General features: G+C 41.1%; 2 protein-coding genes across 3 annotated transcripts in view; one reads left to right on the top strand and one right to left on the bottom strand.

The window, feature by feature from the left end:
- INSYN2A (inhibitory synaptic factor 2A) overlaps positions 1-10,393 on the bottom strand; it is a 66,403-nt gene extending 56,010 nt beyond the window's left edge. For both annotated transcript variants that reach the window (XM_006146914.3, XM_006146913.3), the window contains exon 1: positions 10,236-10,393. The gene's annotated coding sequence lies outside the window, so the exon portion shown is untranslated. The remainder of the gene's footprint in view (positions 1-10,235) is intronic.
- DOCK1 (dedicator of cytokinesis 1) overlaps positions 1-10,401 on the top strand; it is a 597,377-nt gene that overhangs the window by 280,873 nt on the left and 306,103 nt on the right. The window lies entirely within an intron of this gene.

The following is a 10,401-nucleotide window of genomic DNA, read 5'->3' on the forward strand; positions in this document are numbered from 1 at the left end:
GGAGAGAGGGAGAAAGCATCCCCACAATGGGGCACCATCATGCCACAATCCCATTTCTCTCATTTTTTCCACCCTGTCAGGATTTTATAGGGACCTGGTTCCCTTAACCTCTGGGCCATGGGGCTGGCCTGGTTTGTTTTTATATTATCCAACTTTCTTCTTGGGAGTAGGATGTGATAGTGGCAAAGTAAATTAAGTATTTAATTAAAAAATCTCAATAGTTTGTAATACCATAAATATTTCTTTCATAAGCTCAGCCTTTTAATCAGCTGTAGAGGAGAAATCATTGACCCTTAGGGGCAAAAAAGCAGTAGAAAGCCCAGAGCACATTGGTAAGTCTAGCTGCTACCAAGGAGCACAAAGGTTTGAATTAAGTAACTTATTTTTCCAGACTTTGAATTGAGAACATTGAATATTAAATACTATCTCAGTGAGTAAAATCAATACTTGGAAATGTAATTCATACTACTATTTTCTATGAAGATGAATATGGAGGACAAGGGAAATGGAGAATATAAACAGAGAGAATGGGAGGACACAATGAGGCTAGAGAAACATACAGACAGGCATACACACACAGACATAGCGCAGGAAGGGGTGATGCCCAGAAAGTCAGTGCAGGGGAACCGTGTTACATCCTGCTTGCTCTTCACTGGAGTTCAGACACATATGGTTTTGATGGCCTTGAGCCACCGCTGTCAGCTTTTTGGCTGCTCCTCATGCTCTTTTTTGGTTGCAGCAGCCCTTTCTCCTCCTGTCCAGAATGGAACTTGACAATTCATCTTAGGACAGAACAAAATCAAGGTTACAGCATCTGAGGCAGAGCATCATCTGGGTTTGTGTTCTATGAGGAACCCAACACATAAGAAGCTCAAGCATTACATTTAATGAAGAGTCATATTTCAAGTGTATGTTCCTGTGTTTGCCTCTATCTTTTAATCTCTCCAGTGCCTTCCTGGAACAGATGCCCTGTGACTTTACCAGGATGGTGGAAAAGAGAAAGAGTGGTAAAATAAGACTGCGTAGTTCCTGAATAGACGTTAGCATCATAGTGAGTGAAGAGCACTGATGATCTATACACTAATTCTCTGTGGACTTCAGAATCCTCGGAAGAGTTCTGTAAAGGAAAACATAAATCTTTGCAAAACCTCAAATGACTCCTCCATGCTTTGGCCTTCTTGAAGCTCTAGGGAATAGCGTAGATGTTGAAGAAATGGAAGCTTTTACAAGGCTTCCATTGTGTTCTGTTTTGTTTTGTTTGTGTGTATGTGGTATGTATGTAAGAAGTTCCTGCCACATAAAAGAGTAATATTTAGGGGGTGACTGTCCTGCAGAAAGGAGGAAAATACATATTCCTAAGTGCTCTTTCTTTTAGCCTAGCTCTCTAGAATTTCACATGTGTAGGCCATGGCATTAATCCATTAAAAAGCAAGAAAGAGGAAAGGAAAAATATATTAGTCCCTGCCCTAGTCCAGGTAAATCAGAATTTCTGTGGGATGAAGATGAGGTAGCATTTAAAAAGGTAGTATTTAACAACAAACAACCACGTCTCATATAATTTTAACAATGCATCCACAATAAAGAATCACTAGCTTACATGTTTTATTTTTGTCCCTCACTCCCTTGTTCTCTTCTATTTTCTACTGTATTCCTAAAGCTTAGAGCAATGTGTGGCACATAAAAGGTACCCCCAAAGTATCTTTTAAATGAAGTAATGAATGAAAGAATGTTCCAGAGGAGCAGGGAATGTTGGTCCCTTCATTTTTTTCTAGAAGCTGTAACTCAGCCATGTGTTGGGGTGATTCTCCATTAGCCCAGGCCCAGTCCATCTGAGTGTACTTTCTAAAGCCTGGCTAGGCTTGGCTTGTGCACAGGTAGTCACTGTGGATTCATATTCCACAAAGGAGCAAAACCAGTGAGCAATTTTTTTCATGGTTTAAGATACAAATCTTTCACAATATGACTTGATTAAGGAATGGCTTATTCTAAGTAAATAGTCACAGTGAAGGTCCTTAACAGAAATAGAACATAGTTACACCTTTGCTCTTTTGATGTTTATGGTTGGGGATGCACAATATCTAAAATTCTGTTCCTCTCTAGGAATTCCATTGCTGGAGGCACCTCTTCTCAACCATGGATGAGGTTTGAGACCAGCTGTTACTAGGATACTGCCAGGCTTTTCAGTGGACCACTTACTTTGGGATTTTACAAATTGGTGAGGGGGTGTCAAGGTCATCTGTAGCATTCTGTTTTCTTAACATGGTCATTCCTGGGTGTAGTCTTTAAGAACTGAGGATTGAGACCAACTACTTGATTTTGCATTCTGGCCCTTCCTCTAATTTAGCTAGGAATCCTGATCAAGTGATAGGATCTGCAAAAATAAAGATAATTATAAATAATGTTTTTATGGTGTTCATCTTAGAATAAGTACCATACTTGGAACCAGCAGTTGGCATAATGGCTATGTCTCTGGACTCCCACATAGTTGACCACGGTTTGAGTCCTGGACCCAGTGGCTCAAATTCATGCTGGAGTATGGTGATGGAGTAGAAGTGAATGTTGACGTGGACAACACACCTACAGACATATGTGTGTGGATGACATGGAACACGTTACTCAAGAGAAATGAACTTGAGAACCACCATCAGGTTTCAGCCTTGAGTGGCTGATTAAAAACTTTATACCTGCTGGGACCAGCAGATGGCATTAAGGGTTACGTTACTGGACTCCCATGTTGTTGTTCGCTGTTTGAGTCCTGGACCCAGCAACTTAAGACTCACACTGGGTGTGTGTGTGCATGCATGCATGCCCAAGATCCCGAGAGGAGAATGGAAGAGAAGGGACTGTGTTGTGGTCATCCCCTCGGGAGGTGATTTCTCACTTTCAGTCTCTATCTCTCTGGTAAGCACATGTGCCCTATAGCAAAAATCTCTCAAAAAGAAAAAAAAAATCCATATGACTGCTTTAGATTTTTATGTTAAATCTGGATATATGTCAGTAGTCATTCATTGACTCTTTAAATGTAGAATTAGAATTGATGCTTTGGGGTAGAATTTAAATGATTATAGGGAGTTGACTGAGGTGAAAGTCCAGTTTCTGCTATTCACTCAACAGATGTTCCCCTCTGGTTGAGTATGGGTACCAACCTGAGTAAGAATGGGCAATAGTTTCATGGACTCAGTGTTCCAACCATATGCAAAATCTCACATTCAACCTAACCCTGGGTATTTCTGCCACAGTGTCAAATCTAATAGACATAATAAATAAAGTAAAGATTCACTTAGAAGAGAGTTAATATTGTATGTGGAGACAAATATAAATAGTCAGGCTAAAACAAATTAAACAAAGATGTAGACTTCTTTATTGAAGCCATGGAGTTAACCACTAACATTAAAACAATCACAAAGGACAAATAAGTGGGAAAAGCAGCTATTGGGCTTTTCTTGGCCTGAGAAGGCTGATGAAAAATATGGGTTGAAAGTAGGAAATTTATCGTTATCGGCATTTCTTTCATTTCAAACTCTCTACATTTTCATGTAGAGTATTCTAGGAACTCTCTTTGAAACTGAGTCTGGACATGTTATCTAAGCCACGAGAGTCTCAATTACATGATTAAGTGTTTCTAGCCATTTATGCTTTGTGTTTTCAACAAAGAAAAAAGGAAAATAATCTTTATGTACCACTCTGGTACTGATAAAATAAAGTGACAAATGGATGGGCCTAGCATAGAGATCAGTGTGGATGACGTCACCATGTCAAACAGATATTCGGTCAAAGTGAGAGACAGACGTCTAGTTGTCCAGCTGATCTAATGAACTCTTTAGTTTTTTGGTAAAGCTCTAGGGAAAATTCCTTTCACCCCATAGAGTCAGCAGCTGGAGTGTTTCCGCAGCATAAGGGTTTGTCACTTTTCCTCATTGTTTTCTTTATTGGAATCCTACTAAATTCATACATTCTTTCTTTAAAAACTCAACCTCTACCCAAGTGGATTTTTATTTTGAGACTGAATTTGGTATTAGGGAAATCCAACCCTTTGGTGCCTTACTTGCCTCTCCCCTCCCCACCCCCCAAACACTGTGGTGAAACGTAAAGATTTTCCTCTCTGGAAACAATCTTCCTTTACTTTGTCTTCTCATGATAGTTCCTTTTAATTCCTACTACAAAAGAAAGTACAACTTGAAATGGGAGAAAACAATTATTTCTTGACCAGGATTCTTTGAATTTCTAGCAAAATTACTGAGTAGGAGTACTGTTAATAGCCTCATTAATTATTTATTAAGCACCTGTTATTAGAAAGTACTAATGCTCAGTTCTTTGAGGACTTCTTTGTATTGTAAATCCCTTGGTCCATTTTCCCCTCTTTGAAAGTCATTCTCATGGAAATTCTAGGAAGCAAGAGCTGATGAAAAACTTATTTTTTAAAAATAATGTTTCCAGTTGGAAACGTACATTCAGATTTTTAAATAGTAATCTAATCTTACACCCTGATCTTGCTGGCTCCCTAACTTCCGCTTCCATTAAAATCACCCACCACCTTACTGGCCTTTAGCAGCACCTATAATTAGTTTTTCACCAGTTGCCATGTAACTAAGATTTGCCAGTCAAAATGGTTCTCTCATAGTTGCCCCAGTGATTCCAGTCAGGTAGTTAATTCTCACCTGTGACACCTTCTCACTGGTCTCCAGTTCCTTTTCTCTGGTTTATCTCTAGATACAAATAAATCTTCTGAAAAGCTATGTTCTTATTCAAAACATTCCATGAACAGAGGCTCCTCCTGTCCTTGCTGGCTCCTCCTGAAACAGGATTCAAACTGTGTCCTCACTTTCTGATCCCAATATCTAAACCTTTGCCAAATGTCAATCCTCACCCTTCCCATATCAATCTCTCGCTCTGAGCACCCTCCCATTTGGCGTAAGCTCCAGGACTTCTGCATGTGGGGCCCAGAAGTCCCATCTCAATTTTTACTTGCTGAGTCCCCAGGCATGTCTCCCTTCTTGAAACCTTCTGTCCTGTTTCTACATCTAGTGAGTCTTTAGGTGCTGGCCACCTCTTCTCTTCCTCCTGGACTTGAGCTTTTTGAAGATCTTTCACTGAGTCTTGAAACACTTTACACAATGCCTTGGTCACTGCTGTTACTGCTCAGTACATTTCCACAAATCACAGTCCTTTCTGAACAAGCCAGAATCTGCACATCAATCTACCTTCTCTATGTTTGTGCCATTTTAAGTGCCTTGGTTTTATAGTTCTACCATATTTCCAATGATGCTAAAATCATTTGCTACAAAAATAAGCAGATTTCACAAAGCAACATGCACTGATTATGAGGTGTCTAGAATCTAACCACTAAGCACATATGATAAAGATATTAAGAAAGAGCAAATACAGGATACTTCCCAGAGAAAAGCAAGAATAGAAGACCCCTGTCACCAGTGGAGGACCCAGAAACACAAAGACGGCTCAATTTCATTGGCAATGGACACAAGGATGTACCCCAATAGTGGTTCCTCAACTGAACAGCTAAAGAGCTCTGTATTCCATCAGCCTGCCATTTTCCCTGAGCACTGAGGTAGAAAACTTTCATTTGCAAGCCTATTTTAATATTTTGAGCATTCCATAGCCTCCTTCTCATGTGTCTCATATGCTGTAGTTTACTGCATTTCATCTTATGCCCAAGGCTAGATTATTAAGGGCTGAAGTGGAATTTTCCATAATAACTACAATATAAACGTCAACCAGCGTTTTGCCATGTGTTTCAAATTCTTAAAAAGTTTCTTCACCACTGTATTGGCTAGAATAGTGTGACTTATGTAAATGTTCACTGTGTAGGAATTTCTCTCTGGTCACTTCTTGCTAAAACTTCCTAATAGCAGGATGAAGAGGTAAAGAAAAAATCTCTATGGATCATGTCTATTCAATACTTGGAATAGTCAGTTCAGTACTCTATAAAAGCAATATTCACACAGAGTGACTTCGGAAAGTGCTCTTTCCAAATCCCTTTGAAATATAATGTTAGCCAAAAGGTTTATAGAATAATTTAGAAACATAATTCCTTCTTGTCCCCAATATCTGCTTTTCTATATTCAAGTTAATTTTCTCTCAGTCCCAATTAGAGTTGAGAATATGTACTCAGTAGAAAAACACAGAGCTATTAGATTAGAATGTTTTGTTTTTATTTAGATAGTGGCTTTTCACTTGATAGTGTCTTTTGCACATCAGAGTCCCTCAACTCATTTATTATGACTGAATAAGTACATATGATTCCACTTCATACTGAATATCCCGATGACCTAAATAGAGAAGTTTCTAAGAGAGACTATATCAGGACTTGAATTTGGAACCAGGAAATGTCTCTGAAGTTATGGTTTTTCTTCATCATAGTAGTTGCGTGGCCTCAGGATCTGAAAGAGATGCATGATCATACATGGTCCAGCTATTCAACCTATACTTTGCATGGCTTACTGCTTAACACAAGACATGGTCCAAATAACTTGTTTATATGAATTCTGCAGGAGTCCTGCAACTTGGTATCAAATCTATACCCTGTCCATAATATAGAATAAAAGTACATTTTAAAAATAAACTGATTAAAAGTCATGATGTTTTGGTACATTTACATTATAGTTTAGCTCAAGTATTGGATTAAAGACTTTACCAAATGTTTATATGGGAGTTTCATGGTAATGAAAGTGTTGTCATATAATATCAATCATATTAAATTTTGCTTTAAAATATTGAAGTCACTCCATAATGTTATGAAATATTAAAATCAAATATGTGAGGAAACTAAAAAGGATCTGCTTCATAAATTATGTCAGCTAATTTCGGGTTGGGGAATATAGGTCTCAGTGGAATTGTAGTGGCTAAAGGACACAGTTCTTCACATTTATGAGGGAACTGTTTAAAATAATGATAACTGGTTTTATATGGAGAGGTTTTATGACCTCAGATTCCCAGAATGACTGTGGATTGCCTCAACTATGTACAATTCACATGGTTATGCAGGTTTTGGTTAAGTAGCATCCTTGACATGCATCCGCTCAGGTATCTGGTGGGCTGGTTGATGGTTTTAGGATAAAAACCCATGGTGAACCTGTCACTGCTCTCCTATAGGAATGTCTGTCCATAGTACTGCTGTTGCGATATGGCTGTGATAATTTCTGTAGTGTTATTCTCTAAGAAGTAGCCTGGCCCCAATATAAGTAATCTGCTTCTTATACAAGAGAGTTCCATAGTTGCTTCTCTAAGTGAGACTGCCATGGGTTGAAGCTAACAATACAGATGTCTAGCTACTTGAATGAGTCTGTCCAGCTACGCCGTTGTGATTGATTGTTATTTGAGAATCATTTTGATTTCCTGACTGCTTATTTCATGGTGTAGGAGTCTTCTTTGTAGATGGGTGCTTTTCATGTACAAGTTGTTCATTTATTTATTTATTTATTATTGAAAATTTTTTTCCCTACTAAAGGAGAAACAGGATAAAAATTCCCTATCTTGCCATGGAGGAAAACAATGACAAAACAGAGAAGCCCCTGAAGACAGTCAAATAATAGAGATTTCCATGGATTCTGAAAGCTCTTAGTACAAACATGGAGATTTCCAGCTTTTCCTTTATTATGGTATTTTTAAGCAGCAGTTATGTTTCTCAGTAACATAATGGGCCTGATTTATGGGAAAGTCCAAAGTCCTAATCACAATCATAAAATATAAAGTCATGGCAACTGTAGTAAGTTTAAAGGCATACTTTGCTTTTCAAGGGCATCCTGTCTTTAAGTAAGAGGTCTTTCATTGAGCTAAAGAGATTAAACTGAATTGTTCTTTTTAAGGAAATGATGAAATTAGTGAAGAAAACAAAACTCTGTAGCTAACAATTTAAGCAAAATCATGCAATTAGTGATATCTCTGCTAGACTATGTTTTTTTCCCATCCACCTCTAATAAAACCATCGCAAGGAGCAGTGCCATCTAATGTACGTAGTAAACATGGTGAGTAAATTATTAATATCTGGTGAGGCATACAGATGGCAGGACTTCCATTTTTCTTTTGAGCTGCTCTTGCACATTTGTTAATCATCCTTCCAAAAATTTTTTTGCAACGATAAATATGAACTTTGAAAGTAACATTCAACAGGATGTGAATGTAAAAAAATAGCACAATGTGAATAGTAAAAACCAGCACTTTCCACCTCTGCATAGCGAAATAATGGTTACTTTCTGCTCCATCTGTAGTAAACTCAGTGAGGTTCTAGCATGTTCACGTATGCACTGCTTAATGGAGAATGGTCTAGGTCTTGTGATTCGATTAAAGGCATACTTTGCTTTTCAAGGGCATCCTGTCTTTAAGTAAGAGGTCTTTCATTGAGCTAAAGAGATTAAACTGAATTGTTCTTTTTAAGGAAATGATGAAATTAGTGAAGAAAACAAAACTCTGTAGCTAACAATTTAAGCAAAATCATGCAATTAGTGATATCTCTGCTAGACTATGTTTTTTTCCCATCCACCTCTAATAAAACCATCGCAAGGAGCAGTGCCATCTAATGTACGTAGTAAACATGGTGAGTAAATTATTAATATCTGGTGAGGCATACAGATGGCAGGACTTCCATTTTTCTTTTGAGCTGCTCTTGCACATTTGTTAATCATCCTTCCAAAAATTTTTTTGCAACGATAAATATGAACTTTGAAAGTAACATTCAACAGGATGTGAATGTAAAAAAATAGCACAATGTGAATAGTAAAAACCAGCACTTTCCACCTCTGCATAGCGAAATAATGGTTACTTTCTGCTCCATCTGTAGTAAACTCAGTGAGGTTCTAGCATGTTCACGTATGCACTGCTTAATGGAGAATGGTCTAGGTCTTGTGATTCGATGGGGTTTTAAAATTAGGTCCTCAACAATGCAGCCTTGATAGTCCCTCCGACTGGGACGTGGAAGGGTAAGTCCCCAGCAAATCTGGGTCTTGGGGAAAACCTCCTGGTCTCTGACCTCAGCCCCCTGCTAACCTGAGCTGTAGTCTTCTGAAATGATCACCTGCGTTCCTAGCCAAGGCAAGGCTAGACCAAAGTTCCTTTTCACTCGTGCCAGTTTCACCTCAGGATGCTTCCGCAGAATTGAGGCGCCTAAGCAGACAAGGTCAAATTAAACTGCTTCACTGCTGCTTCTGGCTCAAGGGCTGGAAAGCGCATCTACCCCCCTAGCACAGACCCGCAGTGAGAGAGGGGTCAGGGCAGGAGCCCTGCTTTGTAGATGAGCAAAACGCACCCATCTTCTCCTCTATTCACTCCAGAGGCGCCTCTAATCCCCCCACTCCTGGCATTCCCTTATCAGTGGCCTCTTTGCCTGTGGCATTTTTTTTTCTTTTTTGGGGGTAGTAGAATGCTGAGGTCACAGACAGAGGTATTTTATCCCAGCAATGGAGAAGCCAGTCTGGAATCCTGAGCATGAACAAGCAAGAAGCAGACTCTCTCTCTTGACTTTGGGCTCCAAGCACTGCCCTGGCCCCGGGATGGCCCGCGGGCTCGCTCCTCCCTCCTGTCCTCGCCCGCTGGCTCGCCTGGTCTGCAGCATTCTTTGGTTTCCCACGCGCGTCCTAGTCTGATAGGAGATGCTTTGCACACGGAAGCCCCGCGGGTGCCGACCCCAGCCCGCGGCTCCAGGAAGGTTCCAACCCGAGCAAGCGGAGGAGACGGGCATTCACGTGGGCATCTGCCTTCAATCCTGCTCGCACTTCTCCTCAGCGGCCCGCGTCAGCGGCCCTGTGCCCCGACTTATCCCCCCAAAGTTAATCAGCTGTACTTGTCAGTTCGCTTTAGTTTGGAAAATACTTAAAAACCTCAAAACGTTCTTGGGAGACGGCCATCCCTGAATCCCCTCAGTTCTGCCTGGCTAGGGCTGTCGGGCGCTTAGGAGGCTGTGGCGTTTCTCTAGAACCAACATCTGAGACATGCAGCCTCGCCACCTCCCTGGCTTTCGCGAAAGTTACCAGACGCCCCTCGTCGACCTGGCCCTGCCATATGCAGTTGCGTAACCTCGCCCCCCACGCCCGCCCGTTTCCAGGTCCGTTCCAGTATGCACCGGCGCGTCCTAGTCCCGGGAGCCGCCAAGTCTCAGGCAAGCCCGTTTGCGGGCGAGTGAGTGCGCCCGAACCGGGGTCGGCACCCGTCCGGGCGTTTGCTCTGCTATGGCCAAGTGCAGCTGGAACCGGGGGCGGGAGGAGGGCACACGGGGCTGCGCTTACCTTCCACTGCTTACAGATAAGTCGAGGTCGGTGCAGCACCTGACTCGGGCATGTCTCGCCGCGAACCCTGGCAAGCCTGGTGCGGCGCGGAGCACTCCGGGCAGGTCATCCGCGGCAAGGCTCGCCGGGCTCACACGGAAGAAGGCTCGGTTCCGGGGACTTGGCC

Source organism: Tupaia chinensis, unplaced genomic scaffold (assembly GCF_000334495.1).
Source record: "Tupaia chinensis unplaced genomic scaffold, TupChi_1.0 Scaffold000197_1, whole genome shotgun sequence".
NCBI lineage: Eukaryota > Metazoa > Chordata > Mammalia > Scandentia > Tupaiidae > Tupaia > Tupaia belangeri.